Below are 22,027 nucleotides of genomic sequence, written 5' to 3'. Positions count from 1 at the left end.
ACCTTTAAAATGCTTTCTCAATACCCATAAGAACAAAACTTACATTTGAGAAAATCGTTGATTATTGAGTCACTTGTGAATTTATAAAAGTATATTTGAGGGAATTACTGAATTTGGAGGAAAAGGAATGGAAATACCCAAATGTTACCTCATATCATAGGCTAAAACCAGTATTTAATAAGTATAGCTTATTTGGGGATAGAAGAGAATAGGTAGTTCTCCACAAAAAAAAAAAGACAATGATGGTTCTCTTAGAGGCTTCCACCACATAGTTACACAAAGCAGCATTTTTGGCTTTTAAAGTAATGAAATGAAAGCCAAAAGACGTCAGTGTGTGTCTTGCCATGCTCTGTATATTGCAGATACATCTTTAAGGGAAAAAAAGTCAAGACATAACAGAAACCATTACTTTGATTATCTTAAAATTTCTTTGACTTTAAAATGATTTCATTTTGGGTCACAAATCAAGCTTTGGAAAATTTAAGAAAATTGAAATCGTATCAAGCATCTTTTCTGACCCACAACACTGTGAGATTGGAAATCAGTTACATGAAAAAACCTGTAAAAACCACAAATACATGGAGGCTGAACAATGCACTACTAAATAACCAAGAGACCACTGAATAAATCAAAGAAGAAATAAAAAAATACATAGAAACAAATGACAACGAAAACACGATGACCCAAAACCTGTGGGATGCAGCAAAAGCAGTTCTAAGAGGGAAGTTTATAGCAATTCAATCTCACCTCAAGAAACAAGAAAAATATCAAACAGTCTAATACTACACTTAAAACAACTAGAGAAAGAAGAACAAAGAAAACCCAAAGTCAGTAGAAGGAAAGAAATCATAAAGATCAGAGCAGAAGTAAATGAAATAGAAATGAAGAAAAGAATAGCAAAGATCAATAAAACTAAAAGCTGTTTTTTTTGAGAAGATAAACAAAACTGATAAACCCTTAGCCAGACTCATCAAGAAAAAAAGGGAGAAGACTCAACTCAATAGAATTAGAAGTGAAAAAGGAGAAGTAACAACTGACACTGCAGAAATACAAAGGATTATAAGAGACTGCTACAAACAACTATATGCCAATAAAATGGACATCCACAAAGAAATGGAAAAATTCTTGGAAAGGTACAGTTTTCCAAGACTGAACCAGGAAGAATTAGAAAATATAAACACACCTATCACAAGTAATGAAATTGAAACTGTAATTAAAAATCTTCCAACAAACAAACATCCAGGACCAGATGGCTTCACAGCCAAATTCTATGAAACATTTGGAGAAGAGCTAACACGGATCCTTCTCAAACTCTTCCAAAAAATTTCAGAGGGAGAAACACTCCCAAATTCATTCTACGAAGCCACCATCACCCTGATACCAAAACCAGAAAAAGATATCACAGAAAAAGAAAATTATACGCCAATATCACTGATGAATATAGATGCAAAAATCCTTAACAAAACACTAGCAAACAGAATCCAACAGCACATTAAAAGGATCATACACGATGATCAAGTGGGATTTATCCCAGGGATGCAAGGATTCTTCAGTATATGCAAATCAATCCATGTGATACACCACATTAACAAATTAAGGAATAAAAACTGTATGTTTTTTATTTTATTTCTGCATCTCAATAGATGCAGAAAAGGCTTTTGAAAAAATTCAACACCATTTGTGATAAATACTCTCCAGAAAATGGGCATGGAGGGAACCTACCTCAACATAATCAAGGCTATGTATGACAAACCCACAGCAAGCATCATACTCAATGGTGAAAAACTGAAAGCATTTCCACTAAGATCAGGAATAAGACAAGGATGTCCACTCTCAGTGCTCTTATTCAACATAGTTTTGAAAGTCCTAGCCACAGTAATCAGAGAACAAAAAGAAATAAAAGGAATATAAATTGGAAAAGAAGTAAAACTGTCACTGTTTGCTGATGACATGATACTATACATAGAAAATCCTAAAGATGCCACCAGAAAACTACTAGAACTAATCAATGAATTTGGTAAGGTTGTAGGATGCAAAATTGGTGCACAGAAATCTCTTGCATTCCTATACACCAACAATGAAAAATCAGAGAAATTAAGGAAAGACTCCCATTTACCACTGCAACAAAAAGAATAAAATACCTAGGAATAAACCTGCCTAAGGAGGAAGAAGACTTGTACTCAGAAAACTATAAAACACTGATGAAAGAAATCAAAGACCACATAAACAGTTGGAAAAATATACCATGTTCTTGCATTGGAAGAATCAATATTGTGAAAATGACTCTACTACTCAAAGCAATCTGCAGATTCAGTGCAATCCCTATCAAGTTACCAGTGATGTTCTTCACAGAATTAGAACAAAAAATCTTAAATTTCGTATGGAAATACAAAAGACCCTGAATAAGCCAAAGCAATCTTGAGAAAGAAAAACAGAGTTGGAGGAATCAGGCTCCCCGACTTCAAACTATATACCATAGAGCTACAGTAATCAAGACAGTATGGTACTGGCACAAAAACAGAAATATAGATCAATGCTACAGGGTAGAATGCCCAGAGATAAACCCATGCACATATGGGCCCCGAATTTACGACAAAGGAGGCCAGAACATATGATGGAGAAAAGACAGTCTCTTCAATAAGCGGTGCTGGGAAAACTGGACAGCCACATGTAAAAGAATGAAATTAGAACACTCTCTACCACCACACACAAAAATAAACTCAAAATGGATTAAAGACCTAAATGTAAGGCCAGACACTATAAAACTCTTAGAGGAAAACATAGGAAAAACTTTTTTTTTTTTTTTTGCAGTACACAGGCCTCTCACTGTTGTGGCCTCTCCCGTTGCGAAGCACAGGCTCCGGACGCACAGGCTCAGCAGCCATGGCTCATGGGCCCAGCCGCTCTGCGGCATGTGGGATCTTCCCGGACCGGGGCACAAACCTGCGTCCCCTGCATTGGCAGGTGGACTCTCAACCACTGCGCCACCAGGGAAGCCCAGGAAAAACACTTTTTGACCCACTTCCTACAGTAACAAATAAAAACAAAAATAAACAAATGGGACTTAATTAAACTTAAAAGCTTTTGCACAGCAAAGGAAACCATAAACAAGACAAAAAGACAACCCTCAGAATGGGAGAAAATATTTGCAAATGAAGCAACAGACAAAGGATTAATCTCCAAAATATACAAACAGCTCATGGAGCTCAATATCAAAAAAACAAACAGTCCTGTTAAAAAATGGGTGGAAGACCTAAATAGACATTTCACCAAGGAAGACATACAGATGGCCAAGAGGCATGTGAAAAGCTGCTCAACATCACTAATTATTAGAGAAATGCAAATCAAAACTACAATGAGGTATCTCCTCATGCAGGTCAGAATGGCCATTATCAAAAAAGCTAGAAATAATAAATGCTGGAAAGGGTGTGGTGAAAAGGGAACCTTCCTACACTGTTGGTGGGAATGTAAATTGATACAACCACTATGGGAAACAGTATGGAGGTGCCTTAAAAAACTGAAAATAGAACTACCATACGACCCAGCAATCCCACTACTGGGCATATACCCTGAGAAAACCATAATTCAAAAAGAGACATGCACCACAATGTTCATTGCAGCAGTATTTACAATAGCCAGGACATGGAACCAACCTAAATGTCCATCGACAGATGAGTGGATAAAGAGGATGTGGCACATATATACAATGGAATATTACTCAGCCATAAAAAGAAACGAAATTGAATTATTTGTAGTGAGGTGGATGGACCTAGAGACTGTCATATGAGTGAAGTAAGTCAGAAAGAGAAAAACAAATATCGTATGCTAACGCATATATATGGAATCTAAAACACCCACAAAAAACCCAAAAAACAGTACTGATGAATCTAGTTGTGGGGCAGGAATAAAGAGATAGACATAGAGAATGGACTTGATGACATGGGGTGAGAGGGCAAAGGTGGGGCAAAGTCAGTAGCATCTACATGTATACACTACCGAATGTAAAATAGTTGGCTGGTGGGAAGCAGCAGCATAGCACAGGGGAATCAGCTCGGTGCTTTGTGATGACCTAGAGGGGTGGGATAGGGAGGGTGGGAGGGAGGCTCAAGAGGGAGGGGAGATGGGGACATGTGTATGCGTATGGCTGATACGCTTTGTTGTGCAACAGAAACTAACATGGTATTGTGAAGCAATTATACTCCAGTAAAGATCTATTAAAAAATAAAAATAAAATAATGTCACATATCTATATTTGAATACAGTTTCTTAATGTCATTTGATTGAAGAAATGAATGAAATACTATTTAAATAAAACTTAACCTCTGTTTAGAAAGACAGATATGATATCACTTATACGTGGAATCAAAAGATCATGCAAATGAATCTATTTACAGAACAGAAACAGACTCACAGACATAGAAAATAAACTTATGTTACCAAAGGGGAAAAGGAGGGAAAGAAGGATAAATTAGGAGTGTGGGATTAAAAGATACAAACCACTATACATAAAATAGATAAGCAATAGGGAATTACTGTATAGCATAGGGAACTCTTCTCAATACTCTGTAATGACCTGTAATGGGAAAAGAATCTAAAAAAGTGAAAAAAAATCTTAAAGTAATCTTAGAGTATCAAAAAAAAATTAGGCTACAAGGACCCCCCCAAAAAAAAGTCCACTCATATTTAGTGCAGAATTTTATGTGTATTTCTGTCTTATAATTTAAATAATTCTTGTCCAGAATTGATCTTTTTTGTCCTCTGTTGAAATATCGTCTGAGCTGGTCTGTTCATCCGCATCGTTTTATTTATCTTTGGGGACTCCCTGCCCTTCTTCCTGCGCCTTCCTCCATCTGTTCTCCCTCCCTGATGGCAGTGAGGCCTAGCGGACTGGAATGTGGCCCCAACACATTCTACAGAGAAACCACGCTTTATTTCCAGCCAGGAGCAGAGCAGCACCCTGAGGATGCTTTCCTTTTCTTCCCTACAGCGGCCTGAAATCTCCCTTCTAGCACTCATCCAGGCACTCAGTCTACTCTCTTGGCTTTCCAGAGCTTTGGTGGGGTCACCCTTTGCCTTTCCCGGCAGCTGGTTTCACTCTGAATTTAATGAGGGAGCTGAGCTGAGTGGCCAGAGAAGGGTTTCCCCACCTGGCACTCACTGGAAGGTCTCGGCCACTTGTCAATGTTAAATGAGTAAATGCCGACCTCTGGGAGACTCCAAGGCAAACCCTTTCCAGCCAGTTCTCCTCTGGTCAGCGTCTCGGGCACATTCCTGAGCCCCTCTGCTTCCTCCCTCGTTTCTCTTTGGACTTCGGTGTAACTGACAGTGGAGTAGGAATGTATTTTATTTTATTATTTATTTATCTATCTATTTATTTATTTATGGCTGCATTGGGTCTTCGTTGCTGCGTGCAGGCTTTCTCTAGTTGCGGCGAGCGGGGGCTACTCTTCGTTGAGGTGTGTGAGCTTCTCGTTGCAGAGCACAGGCCCTAGGCGCACGGGCTTCAGTAGTTGTGGCTCGCGGGCTCTAGAGCGCAGGCTCAGTAGTTGTGGTGCACTGGCTTAGTTGCTCTGCAGCATGTGGGATCTTCCCGGACCAGGGCTCCAACCCGTGTCCCCTGCATTGGCAGGCAGATTCTTAACCACTGCGCCACCAGGGAAGTCCTATGAGTATTTTAAATTCCACGTATATGTAACTTTCAGAGTCACTGGGGTTTTCTGTCCCTGTTCACTGGTTGGACTTGACACTTTAGCAAAGCCTGTTGGCTTACTTTGTGTCGTCATCCCGGATTTCATGCTGCCCAAGGCCTCACTGCACCTGATTCTCTGCCTTTAAATTTGCCGGCTAGTTTTTCGAGCTGTGATATTAGCAGATGGGAATATGAAATGCCTCATACCATGCTGAGAGTTCAAGTGTTTTTCATTTCTGTTTTAAGAGTTTTAGCTCATCTTTTAGTTTTTTGGCCCCCTTATAATCTAGTGTATTTACTTAGGCTTTACACTTTTATGTAAGAAAGAACTTAATTTATCTTTGCACTTTTATTATTAAATAGGAAGTCTATAATTATAAGCTTGTTAAACTGGATTTCCTCCAGAAGTGTAATTATATTCACCAAACTCCACAAATTATATTCACCAAGCTCCCTGTAAGAGGACTGGGGAACCAACCCAAGAGTCCTAAAGTTATATTTTTATGAAAGATTTTTGTTACTTAAAGGGTGGGAGAGATTTCTGCATGGGACCTTTATCCTGTCCCCCATCTCTGCAGTCTTCTTAAAATGTCCTCTGTTAGAATTTTGAGGGATTGATTTCCAGACATGTAAGACATACTGTACATTTAAAATAGAAGAACCACACTATTCAGTGCCTCACATTAGTGAACTTTTATTGAATGAATTAATGGATTCAGAAGCATCAAAGGGCATTTGATTGTAGATTTGCCTTAATGATTTATTTTTAAAAATGGAGAAAGCCATTTATTCTCCAACTTTGTACTTGTATATAAGATTTTTGACTTCAGTTTGAGATATTTGGACTTACTATAAATGTTGTGAAACCATAGATGTTAATTTTCTACTGCTGCTTTTTAAGAGGGAAGGGCGAAATGAAATTTTAGAAAGGAATTGAGAACAATATTTTAGTGCCCTCGTGACTTACAGACTCACATGGTAACATGCCTGCCTTCGGGGAGCTTAGCTTCTAGAAAGCACAGCAGGCCCACAGGCATAGTAGCTGTAATGCCTATTGCTGGCTTGGCTTTCCCCCTTGTCCTGTTGGAAGGGCTTGGCAGGGTTGGGGTTCTTTGTTTCAGGGAGTATGTGTGCCTGGATTTTGCATTTTCTCATCATGATGGATTGATCTGGACTTCAAGGCTCATACATAACATTTGGAAATTGTGGTCCTTTCCAGCCTTGAAATTCTGTGATGCTCTGAGTTCTTTGGTCGTATGAAACCCTGTTCAAGACAGATCATATGGCCTTTCACCATCACCACCCTCCCTTTTTTAAAAGATTGTAGGCAGCCCAGGCCACTGCTAGCACTGCCTTGTTGGGGGGCTGGGTGGAGCTACCACAAATTTTATGTTTTCTGTCAAAGGTAAAAAGCCTCATTTCTTGGCAGTGCCCTTGCCTCCTTCGAGCAGAATCCCAGTAAACTATTGTTATAGTAAAGTAGTGACTAATTAAATCCTTTTATTAACGGGGATTTCCACTCACCTCTGACTCTCCTCATATTTGGAATTATTGATAGAATGAGGCAAATTGGAAATAGACCAGTTATGTCAATATGACCATTTATTGAGTTCTCGTTGTGTGCTACGTGGGTAATGCTTGGCCCCGTTAATCCTTAACAGGAGGGATGTTAGTGCTATTTTAATCCCTGTTTTGCATGTGGGGGAAACTGAGGTTCACAATGGTAAAGTCACTGCCTAAACGCCTGGAACACTTTGCTGATAGTGGGCTGTGAGGAATTTAATATTCTCTTAATCAGGATCTCAGTGTCGTCATTCCATCCCTCTGCCCCCAATCCTACATTGAATGTAATTGAATACATAGTTCTTTTCTTCCAGTGTCTTATGTCTATGTGAGTTGTGAAGGCAGGGTCATTTTGTGTTGAGAACTGTTCTCTTCGACATTAGTTTGAAAATAAACTCTTAAACATCCCTGTAATCTTTTATTTTAGTGATTGCTTATTGTAGTGTCCTATTTGGTTAGTAAGCTTCTTTGAGTTCTAAAGGTTTCTTGACATCTTTTACTTTCTGATAACTTTATGTTGTCAGCCACCAAGGCAATTGAGCAGGAAAAAAAAATTTGCTGTGGGCAAACGTGGCAGAATGAGGTATAAGGAGTAAGCTCAGAAAATCAAATTCTCTCTGAGTTTTTGCTACAGATAAGCAAGACGAGACACATGTAGAAGTTATCATCTGTGATTGCCGTAACCAAAGCCTCTGTGGAGCTTTTCACAGCCAGATGGGCAAAACAAGTTCTTTGGGTGCTACTTTCCTGGGCAGAGTGGGTGTATATGGTTGAGGGATATTTGTGTGTGTGTGTGTGTGTGTGTGTGTGTGTGTGTGTGTGTGTGTCTTATAAAAAGCACTAGATGTGACTGCCCTTGGCCTGACCTCAGCTCACAAGCAGTCAGCTCACATATTCTCCCTGCCCCAGTGCACCCACCTCTGTAGTTCATCCTGCATGCCTCAGTCAGATTAATCTTGAATTAGGAAACTTCCAAAGAATTTATCTTGAATTCTATGTCCTGATAAGAGGCCAGCACAAATGCCATTGCCTGGCATTCAAGGCCAGTTTGTGGCTTTGGCACACCACCTACCCGATGTTCTTTCCATAACCTCTTCAGATCCTTTCCATCAGCTGAACTGAACTGGGGTCTCTTCTGTGTACCAAACACTACCTATGTGGAACCCACCTTGGAAATTTTCACCTTAGGAATTTTGTGAGGAGAACAGCTTGTTAGTAGCAAAACACATGAAAGATGATACCTTTTATATGTAAATCAAGTGATACCCAGCCAGGAACAGAACTATCCATGAGAATTTACTGTTTGGAGAAAAGGCAGACTCGTTACTTTGCTTCTTATGGGAAGTTGAGTTTTTGAGGATTGTGCTGTTGGGGAAAGACAGGCCAGGTAACTTCAGGAGAGAGAGGAAGTGCGTGCAGTGAGCTCTTGCAAGGAGAGCTGGTTGAGTCTGTCCTTTTAATTAGCTTGAAGAGACCAGCCTCCCTGTACTTGAAAAAAGAACACCTGCTACTCAGAATCCAGCTGAGGGGAAAGTGGTTTTGAGCCTCAGATGCTGTTGGTGATGCTGATCGTGCTGAAAGCAGCTAGAATTTATTGAGCACTTTGTAACACTGGGATAGTCACTCGATGTGCTTGACCTCATTTAATGCTCACCGTGACACTCTGAGATTGATGACTTATTCTTCCCATTTTATAGACGAGGAAACCAAGTTTTAGACCTCGAGTATCTAGTAAGTGGCAGAGCAACGACTGAAATCCAAGTTATTTATTCTAGAGTCCCTCTACACCTTTTACAGGTGCGTGTGGGTAAGGGGGTGTTGATGGGTGTCATTGCTTCCTACAGGCTGCCAGAAAGTGCTGTGTGTGATCTAATTCAGCTTAACGTCCCCCAGTGAACCCTCTATAGAGAAGTTAATATTGTAAGTACTACAGGGATATTTTAAACATTCATAAAGGGGTGTATTTGTCAGCATGTCCCCTGATCTTTCCCAGGTGAGTCTTGAAGCTTGGCATTCTCTTGGCTGTCGTATTCCTACAGGGGAGGGCAGTCCATAAATGCTCTTTAGTGCTGTCTTTAGCGCCTCATCAGGGTTTCAAGGCTATTAGTCTTCTCAACTACAATGTAAGGTCTCTGAAGACAGGCACCATCTCTTATCTTGGTTGATAAATTTGATTATTACCACAGCTGGATAAAAATGCCCCCTGAGATTATCCATCTCTCTCTCTCTTTTTTCAAATATTTATTTATTTGTTTGTTTATTTATTTAGGCTGCGCCGGGTCTTAGTTGCGGCATGCAGGATCTTCACTGCAGCATGAGGGATCTTTAGTTGTGGCATGCAGACTTCTTAGTTGCGGCATATGGGATCTAGTTCCCCGACCAGGGGTTGACCTGGGCCCCCTGCATTGGGAGCTCAGAGCCTTACCCACTGGACCATCAGGGAAGTCCCCCATCTCTCTTTTTAAGGTGTGTCTATTCTCTGAACAACCTTCATATAGGGGCATCTTGCTTCTGGCAGGGACTGTGTTGTGCCTCTTTGGGTGAGGATCATGGACTGGAAAGAGCCTGGGCTTGGGAGCCAGAACCAGGATCTTTCCTACTTGCTTCTGCAGGACTCTTCAGTGAGTCTTTTCACTTCCGTTGAGGCTGTTTTTTTATTTGGAAAATGGGTATGGGAATCTTATAAGGGGTTCTCAAGATTAGAAATGATGTAGGTAAATGGCTGGTTCACAGTCAGCATTTAGGAAATGAAGAGGTGGTTCATCTCTCTGTTCTGAAGCCTGTGCACAGGACCTTGCATAGAATTCATGCACAGTGAATGGATCTTGAATTAATGGTGGTTCCTTGAGACCTGACCTTAGAGAGCAACTCTGAAGTGTCTTAAAATATGTTTTTATGAAGAGTGTCCTCCATTGCCTGATTTTGCATAGGAAGGCAGAGCCAGAGATGGATTTCTTGGTTTTTAGATGCTACTTCAGTTTTTAAAGCCTGACGTTTTATACAGGTAAGTATTGGTAATATCAACTTCATGATAAGATATGCAGTGATTATATTCATCAGTCTGTTAAAGCAATAAAAAGATAACAGGACTAGACCACGTTTAGTGGTCGCTAGAATACGTTTCCTCGTTTCCTTTTATAACAACACTTTACAATATTTCATATAGATTTTAAAATTTAGAAACACCTTATGGAATTAGGTATTTTTCGTTTCTTTTTGTAGGAGGAAACTGAGGCTGAGAAACTAAGGGCCTTCCCAATTTGCAGCCCTGATAGAGTTTGGTTTCAAACCCAGTTCTTCCGACTTTTTTTTTTTTTTGCGTTACGCGGGCCTCTCACTGTTATGGCCTCTCCCGTTGCGGAGTACAGGCTCCGGACGCACAGGCTCAGCAGCCCTGGCTCACGGGCCCAGCCGCTCCGCGGCATGTGGGATCTTTCCGGACCGGGGCACGAACCCGTGTCCCCTGCATCGGCAGGCGGACTCTCAACCACTGTGCCACCAGGGAAGCCCCTGACTCTTTTTTTGTAGTGGTTTTGTACAGCCACTAAACACATATAGAAACTGTTAGCACAGTATATTTTTCTCCATCCATTTACTTTTAATCTGTGTCTTTATATTTAAAGCAGTTTTCTTACAACATAAAATTGGGTCTTGTTTTTTGATCCACTCTAATAATCTCTCTTAATTGGTGCATTTAGACCATAGATGTTCAAAGTGATTATTGATATAGTTGGATACACATATAGCAGCTGAAGTCAGAAATGTGTGTGTGTGTGTATATAAAATGTTTATTAATATATAAATGTATAATAGATGCCAGCTGATTTCTAGGTCATCTGGTCTGAGAAATAACATAGATTAAAAAAAAGCCAAAAACTTTTTATTGAATGCTTGCTATGACCTTGGCACTATATTGAATATCTTTAGTGATTTTAGCTTAGTTGGAAGAAAACTCATTTCAGAAATTTGCACTGTATTTTCAGATACTTGGCTGTAGCTTTTATACCTGATAAACTTAAATTGCCTAAAGTTAGTGCAAAATACAATTAAAAGAGAAAAGTAGCTAAAGTACTGCAATTTACTGAGTGATGACTGGAAGTCGGTGTCTCACATATATTGCCATCAAGCATCGAGGATCTGACGCAGCCCTCAGCCTCCAAGGTCTGGGTTCAGGGAGTATTGATTCTGGGCCTGACTATGTGTTCCACTTCAGTTATTAAACAAATGCTGCTGAGAATAGAGGTTTTCTCAGAAAAGATGATGTTTTCAGTGTTTCTATTGGCTGTTTGCTAGGTTAGTATACTTTCAGTAAAATTTCAGAACGTCTTAAGGAAAACAAGCAATTCCTGAATAAGCCAGTATTATGAATTGAGGTATTTATGTATTTGCAAAAGACCCAGAGTCTTTTTACTGAATGGAACTTCTGTTCCCTCATTCCTCAGCGTGGTATGGGCCTCTACTGCAGATGTCTGTATGATATACGATGTGGTAAATATGTGGCCTTAGGAATTTTGTGGTTTAAAAGAAAAGTTGAGAGGGAATTAGGGATTTTCTAGAAGCGTGGACACCTCTCCTGCCATATCAAACCCACACTTCTTTCCCGTGCTCAAGCTCTAAAAGACCCTTCTCAGCTGTTTAAGATTTTTTTCAGCCACCCACAGTGACTTCTTAGTCTCTTTACCGGTAGCCTATGGTTCAACCTTGAGTCTCCTGAGAATTCAAAATGCTTTCATTCATGCTTTCTCTACGGGTAGACATTGTGTAGTAACTGCTTCAGAAGAAAGACGTCATCTGTATCCTGGGCTTGCCTTTATTAGTTTGAGGTTGCGTGTTTACAATTTAAACAGAGCTAAGATGTTTTGCTGTTATCTAACGAGTTTGGGCATCTGCCCTTGTTTCAGTCATCTAGGTTTCCTAAGTGGAGGGTTTCGAGTGTACCGGATGCTGTAGTTAGACAGCTTTGTTTTGGTTCTGTAGACCCAGCCATATTTGGGAAACACACACGTGGGCCGGTTTTTGTATTTAAGACTTGTCTTGGTTAACAATGCAGGCTTAAGAAACTGTGTGTGCCCAGAGTTGTACATATAAAGAGTTTGAGGAGCTCAGGTCTCTGGAATGCCATGGAATCAGGTTAGGAGCAGGGAATTGGCAGCGAGCAGGCTTTGGGAGTAGTGGGGTACTGTGTGTGTTGTCACCTGGCAGCCCCTGTGGACTATTTTAAGATGAAACATTTTGGTGTAATTGCTTCTTTAGGAAATCTAGCTGAACATTCCAGTCACTTTACTGCCTCCCTTGTCCTCATAAGGAACTGCATGGGAGTAGTTTGGCTTCATTAAACAAAAGCAATCACTGGCAATTAATGTTGCAATTCCATATTTGGGGTATTTGTTATGGGTCCTGAGAAAGATTGCATCATGTGGGGCTGCCATGTTCTAATGGACGAGACTGTTAGTGGCTTTTTTTTTTTTTTTTTAGCTTGTCTGCTAGAATTTGCTCTTTAAAGTTCTGAAGATTACACAATTGCATATCAAATGCCAGGGATAAGATTAAAAAACAACTTCCTTTCATTAAAAAATAAGTGTATTATAATCACATTATATGCAATTTGGAAAACAGAAATGAAATTTAAAAGTTACCTGTAATTCCATGCTACCATATCATTATGAGAATTTGGGCATATTTCCTTTGAAGTATGTACACATGTTTCGGTTTTTACATATTTATAATCAGAAACGTCACACAGAACTACATCCTGCTTTTTATTCACCTAATCTCATAAGAAGTGTTTCCCCATGTTGTACGGTCTACATAACCATTATCTTCATAACGGTTCAGTCCACCCAGGGAGTGAGTGACCATGTAATTGGCCCCCTGTCACTGAACACAGGAGTGTTTCTAGGTTTTTACTATTAACGAAGTTGAGGTAAACATCTCTGTCTACGTAGCTTTATTGTCGTTTGGTGTTCTTTCTTTGAATTGGATTCCCCTAAAGCACAAAGGGTGTGAGCTATATTAAGTCTTGATGTGCTATGCTGAAAACAGTGGTAACAATTTACAGGGTCAGTGACTGTAAGAAAATGTCAATGTCTTTGCATTTGACCACGCTGAGCGTTAGTGCTTTTAAATTTGTGGACTAACTTAAGAAGTGGGAAAAATGGTTGGCCATTATTTGAATCTTCTTTTTAAACTAATCAGGTTAAGTGAACATTTTTCTCAGATTTGTTTGCCTTTTTTCTTGGAATTTCTTCATGCCTTTAACATTTTTTTCTTGGCAATAAGTATTGAGTACACTATAAAACAAGGATATTAATCCTCTCTATTATGTTTGCTGTAAACCATGTGTTGTAGTACATAACTTGTAATCATATATTATCTCCGAAATTCTATTGTCTGACGCTCAAATAATTTTGCATGTATAAAACTTGAAACTCTTTTGGGCTGTGTTTTCTGATTGGCAATTCTGTTGGCAGAATCAACTTTGCATGTTTATTTAAAGACTTCATTTAAGTACAAAAGGGAAAAAAAAACATTGCAGGTTTATCGGTAGCTAACTTTCCAACTCCGGATCTTGCTTGGCCTGTCTCTGGCAAGGGCCTGAGATGAGAGTGTGATGACTTTAGTGGGAGCTTGGACATGGGATTTCTGAATTCTGTGATTATTAAATAAGTCTTATTAAATGAATTCCTTATCATCATGACTTTCAATAGTGATTAAAAATAAGACTAAACCAAAATTAAAATCTTCCATTTTTGTTGGGTTGGTGGATCTGGTGACTGGGATTGGCCTTAATGTTTGGGGAGGTTTGGGAGAGGGCATTAGTGGGAAGTAACAATGAGATTAAAGACTTGGAAATGGGAAATCTTGTTCAGGATTCAATAGGAATGACAAATATGATACACATGGAGTTTAGGGCTTATTGATACCTGGTGGAGATGAGACTGGAAAAGTAATTGGGACTTCATTTTATAGAGCCTTATGGTATTTTAAGGAATTTGGACATTTAGACCAATGTTTCCCAAAGCATGACATTTAAGGTGATTTTAGAAGGTGTGACGTTGAACACTTAAAACATTTTAATATTTATTCATTCCTTGATTCTCTCTCCTTGCAGAATTTATTCCTCTTCTTTCTATGCTCCTGTAACACTTAGGTCAGATCACTAGCAGAGGGTTACCCATCATATTATGTTAAATGGGACATGTCTGTTGTCCTACAGCTCCGTGGTGGCCTCAAAGATGGCAAATGTCCAATTCACATGGGTTTTATGGGCCAAGCACTATTCTGGGTGCACAGTAGGTGCTAAAGTTACGCTGTTGGAATGGTATCATCAGGCCTGTGTTTTACGTACCTTATTCTCTCCTGGGAGGTTTGCTGCCTTTTTTCCTTTTTCCCTGTACCGCCCAGCCAACCCTTCTAAGTTTATAGGGGCCCCGCAGATTTTTTTTCTCCAGTGAAATTTGACCGAGGAACTCTTACGCTGCTAAAGTCAGAACGTGTCAGGACATGGGCTATAGGGTGATTCTGAGGCTTATTAGGACGTTGTAATTGTCTAGGAATGAGGTGGTGGAATAGGATGGTGAGTGTGAGGATGGAAAAGCAGAGCTGGCTGGGTTGTGTGAGTCATGAAGGCAGAAGAATTGACAAGACTAGGCAGGTGGCAAGGGAATGAGGAGACAGACGTTCACCCCACCAGTACTGATTGGGTGCCTGCTCTGAGCTAGGCACCATACTAGACAGTAGGATACAGAGATGATCAAGACCCTGCCCTGCTGGAGGGGCCTCAGTGTCTAGTGAACTTGATTGGCGGAGGGGAATCCAGGAAGGCAGGGTGGGAAAACATGAGTAATGGACTTGGCCAGTAATCTTTGTAACTGATTATCAGAACACTTTGCATTGTTCGGTGAGTAACAGGGTGATATCAGAAGGTTATAAGGGGGAATTGGCACTGGCTAGTTCATGAATTGGCTGTGGATGGTTGCTTCTCATCTGGAATTCAGTGTTCATTGCCAAGACACAAAGGCTGAAGGTGCCCTGAGGAGGAAGAGGGATGAGAGGCTGAGTAATATTCCATTGTGTATATGTGCCACCTCTTCTTTATCCATTCCTCTGTTAGTGGACTTTTAGGTTGCTTCCATGTCCTGGCTATTGTAAATAGTGCTGCAATGAAATAATGCCATTTGCAGCAACATGGGTGGACCTAGAGATTACCATACTGAGTGAAGTAAGTCAGACAGAGAAAGGCAAATATCATATGGTATTGCTTATATGTGGAATCTAAAAAAATGGTACAAAGAAACTTATTTACAAAACAGAAATAGCCACAGATGTAAAAAACAAACTTATGGTTACCAGGGGGGAAAAGGGGGAAGGGATAAATTGGGAGATTGGGATTGCCATATACACACTACTATATATAAAATAGATAACTAGTAAGGACCTGCTGTACAGCACAGGGAAGTCTACTCAATACTCTGTAATGACCTATATGGGAAAAGAATCTAAAAAAGAGTGGTTATATGTATAGCTGATTCACTTTGCCATACAGCAGAAACTAACAGAACACTGTAAATCAACTATACTCCAATAAAAATTAAAAAAAAAAAAGAGGGATAGGAGGGAAAGTGGGCTTAGTAGACGGAATAAAGAGCAAGACTAAGGGAAACTTCCTGAATCCATTTTTGCACCTAAATAATAAGGGGATGGATTAGATTTCTGGTTTATGAGTTTTTTGTGGCCATACAACCCGTTTATCCAAGGAAAGCTCAGCAAGTATAAATGAATGAAATCGATAAAAGCACAGCTGCCCCGTTAGCCTGAGGGGGCTCATGGAACTTTCTTCCAAACAGGTGGAAAACCATGAAAAGGGGCTAGGTAACCTGCACGGATTCTTCTGGTTCTAATAGTCCAGGTGAAATCTTCTAGGAAGTGAGCATGCAGTTGGAAAGGAATGAGGACCCAGCTCAGGGTCCTCTAGCCCTTTAAACTCCTAGAAGAACTGCAAAGATCCTGTTCTAGAAGGAAGAGTCTCATGGCTCAAGGTAAACCAGTCCACAGTGACGTTTACAAATCAGGACCAGAAAGTGCTTGGGAGGAGGAAGGAGTTAACTGTCTTAAATTCAGTGGCAAGGTCAGTGAGGCCCCGACCACTGCAAAAACTGTTGCGCTTGGCCATGTGTGTGCACTGGAAACCTTTCTGAAGGCCATTTTAGATAACTGGTTAGAACGGAAACCACGTTGGAGGGATTCCAGGAGGAAATGGGAGGATGTGGGAGATGACCTATTGCTCCCTCTCCAGAAGCATTGGTCTTTCCACAGAAACCGTGGGCTTGTGCTGTTCTGAGCCCCCAGCTGTGTCATGGGATTCCAGGCTGAACTTAATGTCAGGGTCGAGTTTATCCTAACTTCCTCCCCTTGAAAGGAACTGTTAGCGACTCAGTGTTTATCCCTTCTAGTTTTCTGAAGAGCCTTCTGCATCCTCTCCAATAATGCAGAGAGTGCATTCGAAGAGAAACGACATGATTAGAGATTGAGAAGAAGATGAGCTGTCAAAAAATTGCAGAAACGTACCTTTGCTGGTGGCTCAGCAAAGTATAATGCAATAAGGCCAAGCATGTATTCTGGGGCTTTGTGAGCTGTACCTATTCTTTTCAAGCCACTGGAAGTAGCTGCAAATATATATGCATATGTATATGTGTGTGTGTGTGTGTGTGTGTGTGTGTATCAGGTCGGCAGATTGGATTTCAAAGCTAGAGTATAATCAGGGTCTGGTCGAATGGGGAGCTAGCTTCCTGTAGGCAGCTACAGTGGAGATAAGGAGGGTCTTGGTTATTTTGAAGGTAAGACTTGAAAGTTAGGTTCCGAAGGCTAAATAGAGATGAGGGCAAAGTTCCTGACTGAACACCCACCCACTAAATGCTCAGTCCTGAGGATGACACAGCGTCTCCCTTCCAGAATCTTACAATTGTGTGTGTGTGTATGTGTATTTGGGAAGAAGCAATGGAGGCAAAACACCGTAGGTCATAGGGGAGGCTGGAGCATGCTGAGTGGGAGGTCAACCAGGGACTCATTCTCTTCCAAGAATCTTTGCTGGACCTTGAATTTATTTTTACAGACAAACTCAATTCCTCCCTTGTCCTATATCCCTGAATCATCCATATAAGGAAGGACCTTCTTTCCTTCCCCAATAAACAACCCATATTTAGTTATTGGATTCTATTTCAGCTGGGAGCATGAGCAACTTTTGCTTTTTGGTAATTATTCACTCTGTGTCAGCGAGACTTATCAGAATTATAGGGTTGTGGAATTAGAGAGGGACCGTGCAGAACCGTTACTTATCTGGATGCATTCTTAACAAGACTGGCTACTTCACATCTTGTTCTTTTGGTGGAATGTCTGTTGATGCTGTGGTGTTCTGACCAAGTTCGGTAGGTCTTGACAGCCCGAGGGGTGGAATGGCGGCTTGAGCCTAGCTGGCCCACCCAAACCGTGACACTGTAGGTTCCTGCAACCCGCCGGGGGATTGCTGCCCACTTGTAGTGGTCCAGTTTTGCCACTAGGTGGCACTGTTCATCTTTTTTGGCTTTTAACCAAAGCACCTGCCTCCTTTGGAGGGGACTTGGGGGAGAAATTATAAAGATGTGCCATCTTGTTCTCAACCAACTCAAACTCTTTACAGCTTAGTTTTTAAATAAATATTAAGTGTCAGAAATTTTTATGTAAAATAAACTCTCACGTTTAACATATGATGGTAATACTTGTACTATCTCTAAATAAACTGCGGGCATTGGACTGTGACTTCTAAAGCTTTCAGCGTTCTCTGGTCAGACTCAGTTTGTGCAGCTTCCTGATTGCATCCCCGCCGCCCTGGCTCTCAGCTCTTCAGGTTGTAGAGACAAAACCGTTTGCTGAACCACTTGGGATTCCCCTCTGGACGGCCTTATTCAGGAGGGAGGAATGAAGATTCTCCTCTCCCACTGAAACCTTTGGGGCTCCCTCCTCCCCCTCTCCTTGTGCTGCTCAAGATGCCTTGGTTGCAAACGACCAGCCATGGCCTCTGGTTGACTCAGAATGAAAGGGGGATTTATTGGCGAGATCTCAGGTAGTTCAGAGTTTACAGGAGGCAGGCGAACCACACTCAGAACAGGCAGAAATTCAAAGAGGCTGAGATGCATGGACTCAGAGCCAACACCAGGCCCCGGAAGAGTCTGGATAAGGTGTCACTGCTGTTGCAACCACCGCCGAGGATGGGACACTGGGCACCGTCCTCGGCACAACTGCCACTGCCACAGTTTTTATTTTGATATTACTTTAAACTACCCCCTGCTTCGTGTCACCTGCTGCCCATTTAAACAACCAAGTGAGAGCATGTAACAGGACCTGCTACCGAAAAAGTCTATGTGTGCAGAGCTAGTACCCACCTAGGCATTGCCATTGCCGCCTACTACATCATACATGTTCTTCAAGTACTGGAATAGTGTCCTACCACCCTGGGCCCATTCTCTTTCCATCTTTTCGCAATCCAACCACTAAACAGTAAAACACCTGGCCTGGGGAGGGGCCCCCCGCAGAGAACTCTACACCTGGCATCCACTCTGGTTGGTGGATGTTTGTAGTAAAGTGATGGTTAGTATTTGGGATACTATCCCTGCCCATATGTACTTTAGGTCACTTTGTAAGTAAGGGTAGTGCTGACATCTAGAAATTACTAGTGTCTGTATTGAGAAATATATAAAATGTGCAAAGGGTGGCCGACATATGACAGATGGTGAAGACATCACGTGCGAGTTGAGGCGTCCTTTTTGTTTGCTTTATAAGACATTTCCATTCGTTTCTTCCCCGGCCTAAGAATGCTGTTGTGCTATGTACTTATTTTTTTAATTGAAGCATAGTTGATTTACAATGTTGTTGGTTTCAGGTGTACTGCAAACTGATTCAGTTTTATATATATATATGTATGTATATAATGTATATAATATATATATACTTTTTCAGATTCTTTTCCATTATAGGTTATTATAAGATACTGAATATAGTTCCCTGTGCTATACAGTAGGTCCTTGTTGTTTACCTGTTTCTTATCTATTTCTTAGTGTGTATCTGTTAATCCTAAATTCCCAATTTATCCCCACCCACCCACTTTCCCCTTTGGTGACCATAAGTCTGTTTTCTATGTCTGTGAGTCTATTTCTGTTTTGTAAATAAGTTTGTATCATTTTTTTTAGATTCCACATATGAGTAATATGATATTTGTCTTTCTCTGTCTGACTTAGTAAAATAATCTCTGGGTCCATCCATGTTGCTACAAGTGGCATTATTTCATTCTTTTTTATGGCTGAGTAATACTCCATTTATGTACTTATTTTTAAAATTAAGACAAACTCTACAGAGGGAGCTGGTAAATGAATTATGGAACGTTACAGCCATTAAAATGATGACTGTAAAAATCCAGAAAAATGTTCATGAAATATTTAATTTGAGAACTAGAACACAAAGCTGTCCAGACATTGTTTACAACTATGTAAATGCTATTTATGCAGATAAAGGTTAGAAAGTATTGTAAAAAAAGAAAAATATTAAGATAACTTCACTGTTGGAAGTAAGTCAGAAAGAGAAAAACAAACACTCTATGCTAACACATATATATGGAATCTAAAAAAAAAAAAGGTGGTTCTGAAGAACCTAGGGGCAGGACAGGAATAAAGACGCAGATGTGGAGAATGGACTTGAGGACACGGGGAGGGGGAAGGGTAAGCTGGGACGAAGTGAGAGAGTGGCATGGACATATATACACTACCAAGTGTAAAATAGATAGATAGTGGGAAGCAGCTGCATAGCACAGGGAGATCAGCTCCGTGCTTTGTGACCACCTAGAGGGATGGGATAGGGAGGGTGGGAGGGAGGGAGACGCAACAGGGAAGAGATATGGGAACATATGTATGTGTATAACTGATTCACTTTGTTATAAAGCAGAAACTAACACACCATTGTAAAGCAATTATACTCCAATAAAGATGTTAAAAAAAAAAGATAACTTCAGTGTTGAAATGAAAACATTTCTATAGTCGTGCTTTAAAAGTTAAATAAATAAAACCTTAGCATAATTATTTAAATGATTTAAAAAATAAAACATTTGGATGCTATCCTGACATCCGTTTTGGCCCTGGGAGGCAAACGAAGGTATCATAAAACCAGGATAGGAAACCACCCGGGCATATGGAACACAGCGGGTTGTGTTCTTAACTGAAAGAACAAATGTTTCCACAGCTTAGAGAACAATCTGAGGGGCTGTTGAAGGTCACGGGTAGTCTCAGGTGTACTTGACAGTGACAGAGGCAAACTTACGGCTGATTTGGGCTGGAGAGAAGGACTTAGAATGATTTCCTTTTTGCCCCCAGCTTCTATTCAGTCAATTCCAAGGACAGTTAACAAGACAACCACCCAGAAAGGAAACTGGTGCCTGACTTCAGTGTTAAAAAGGAGACTAAAGCGTGTCTCTTGGTGCAGACCCTCAGACCATACCATGACCTTAATACAGAATTCATGAACCGGGGAGTTGATATCCTCTACATCATTGCTTTTCACACTTGAAAGTACCTAGGGACCAGCTGGGGATCTTGTTAAAATACAGATTCTGATTCAGTTGGTGTAGGGTTGATTCTGCATTTCTCCTTTTTTTTTTTTTTTTTTTGCGTTACGTGGGCCTCTCACTGTTGTGGCCTCTCCCGTTGCGGAGCACAGACTCCAGACACACAGGCCCAGCGGCCATGGCTCACGGGCCCAGCCGCCCCGCGGCACGTGGGATCTTCCCGGACCGGGGCACGAACCTGTGTCCCCTGCATCGGCAGGCGGACTCTCAACCACTGCGCCACCAGGGAAGCCCTTCTCCATTTTTTAGTAAGTTCCCAGCTGCTGGTCTGCAGACCACATGTTATATAGTAAGGTTCTACAGCACATGAAGACTTACTTTTCAGGTTGTCCTTCAGATGTGTTTAGCTAGACCTTACTATTCAAAACATGTGCAAGACTTGTACCTGGAAAGCTACAAGACATTGCTGAGAGAAATTAAAGGGGACCTGCATAAAGGCAGAGAGTTCATTCTCATGAATTGGAAATTCAGTGTTGTTAAAATGTTAATTTCCCCCAGATTCATACATAGATTGAACAGGAACCCATTCAAAATTCCAGCAGGCTTTTTTTTGTTTTGGTGGAAACTGGTAAGGTGACTCTAAACTTTTTATGAAAATGCAGAGGACCTGGAAGAACCAAAATGATTTTGAAAAAGAATGAAGTTGGAAGACTCATACTACCCGATTTCAAGACTTACTATAAAGCTCTAATCATCAAGACAATGGATTAGATAAAGACAAATAAATGGAACAAAGTCCAGAAATGGACACACACATATATGGCCAGTTGCTAAATTGTGTTATACTAAGTGAGAGAAGCCAGGTACAAAAGATTACGTACCATATGATACCATTTATGTAAGATTCTAGGACTTCCCTGGTGGTGCAGTAGTTAAGAGTCCGCCTGCCGATGCAGGAAACAGGGGTTCGATCCCTAGCCTGCGAAGATCCCACATGCCGCAGAGCAACTAAGCCCATGAGCCACAACTACTGAAGCCTGCGTGCCTAGAGCCCGTGTTCCACAACAAAAGAAGCCACTGCAGTGAGAAGCCCGCACACCGCAACAAAGAGTAGCCCCCGCTCGCTGCAACTAGAGAAAGCCCGTGCGCAGCAATGAAGACCCAATGCAGCCAAAAAAAAAAAAAAAAAA

At 40.9% G+C, this 22,027-nt stretch overlaps 1 protein-coding gene across 5 annotated transcripts in view; it reads left to right on the top strand.

Moving 5' to 3' along the window:
• Positions 1-22,027, top strand: part of SORBS1 (sorbin and SH3 domain containing 1) — a 172,869-nt gene that overhangs the window by 30,464 nt on the left and 120,378 nt on the right. The gene's annotated exons all lie outside the window — the stretch shown is intronic.

Source organism: Aethalodelphis obliquidens, unplaced genomic scaffold (assembly GCF_003676395.1).
Source record: "Aethalodelphis obliquidens isolate GAN/ISIS:26980383/991018 unplaced genomic scaffold, ASM367639v1 scaffold11, whole genome shotgun sequence".
Classification (NCBI taxonomy): domain Eukaryota; kingdom Metazoa; phylum Chordata; class Mammalia; order Artiodactyla; family Delphinidae; genus Aethalodelphis; species Aethalodelphis obliquidens.
The sequence above is the reverse complement of the archived record's forward strand: the minus strand, read 5'-3'. Positions and strand labels throughout refer to the sequence as shown.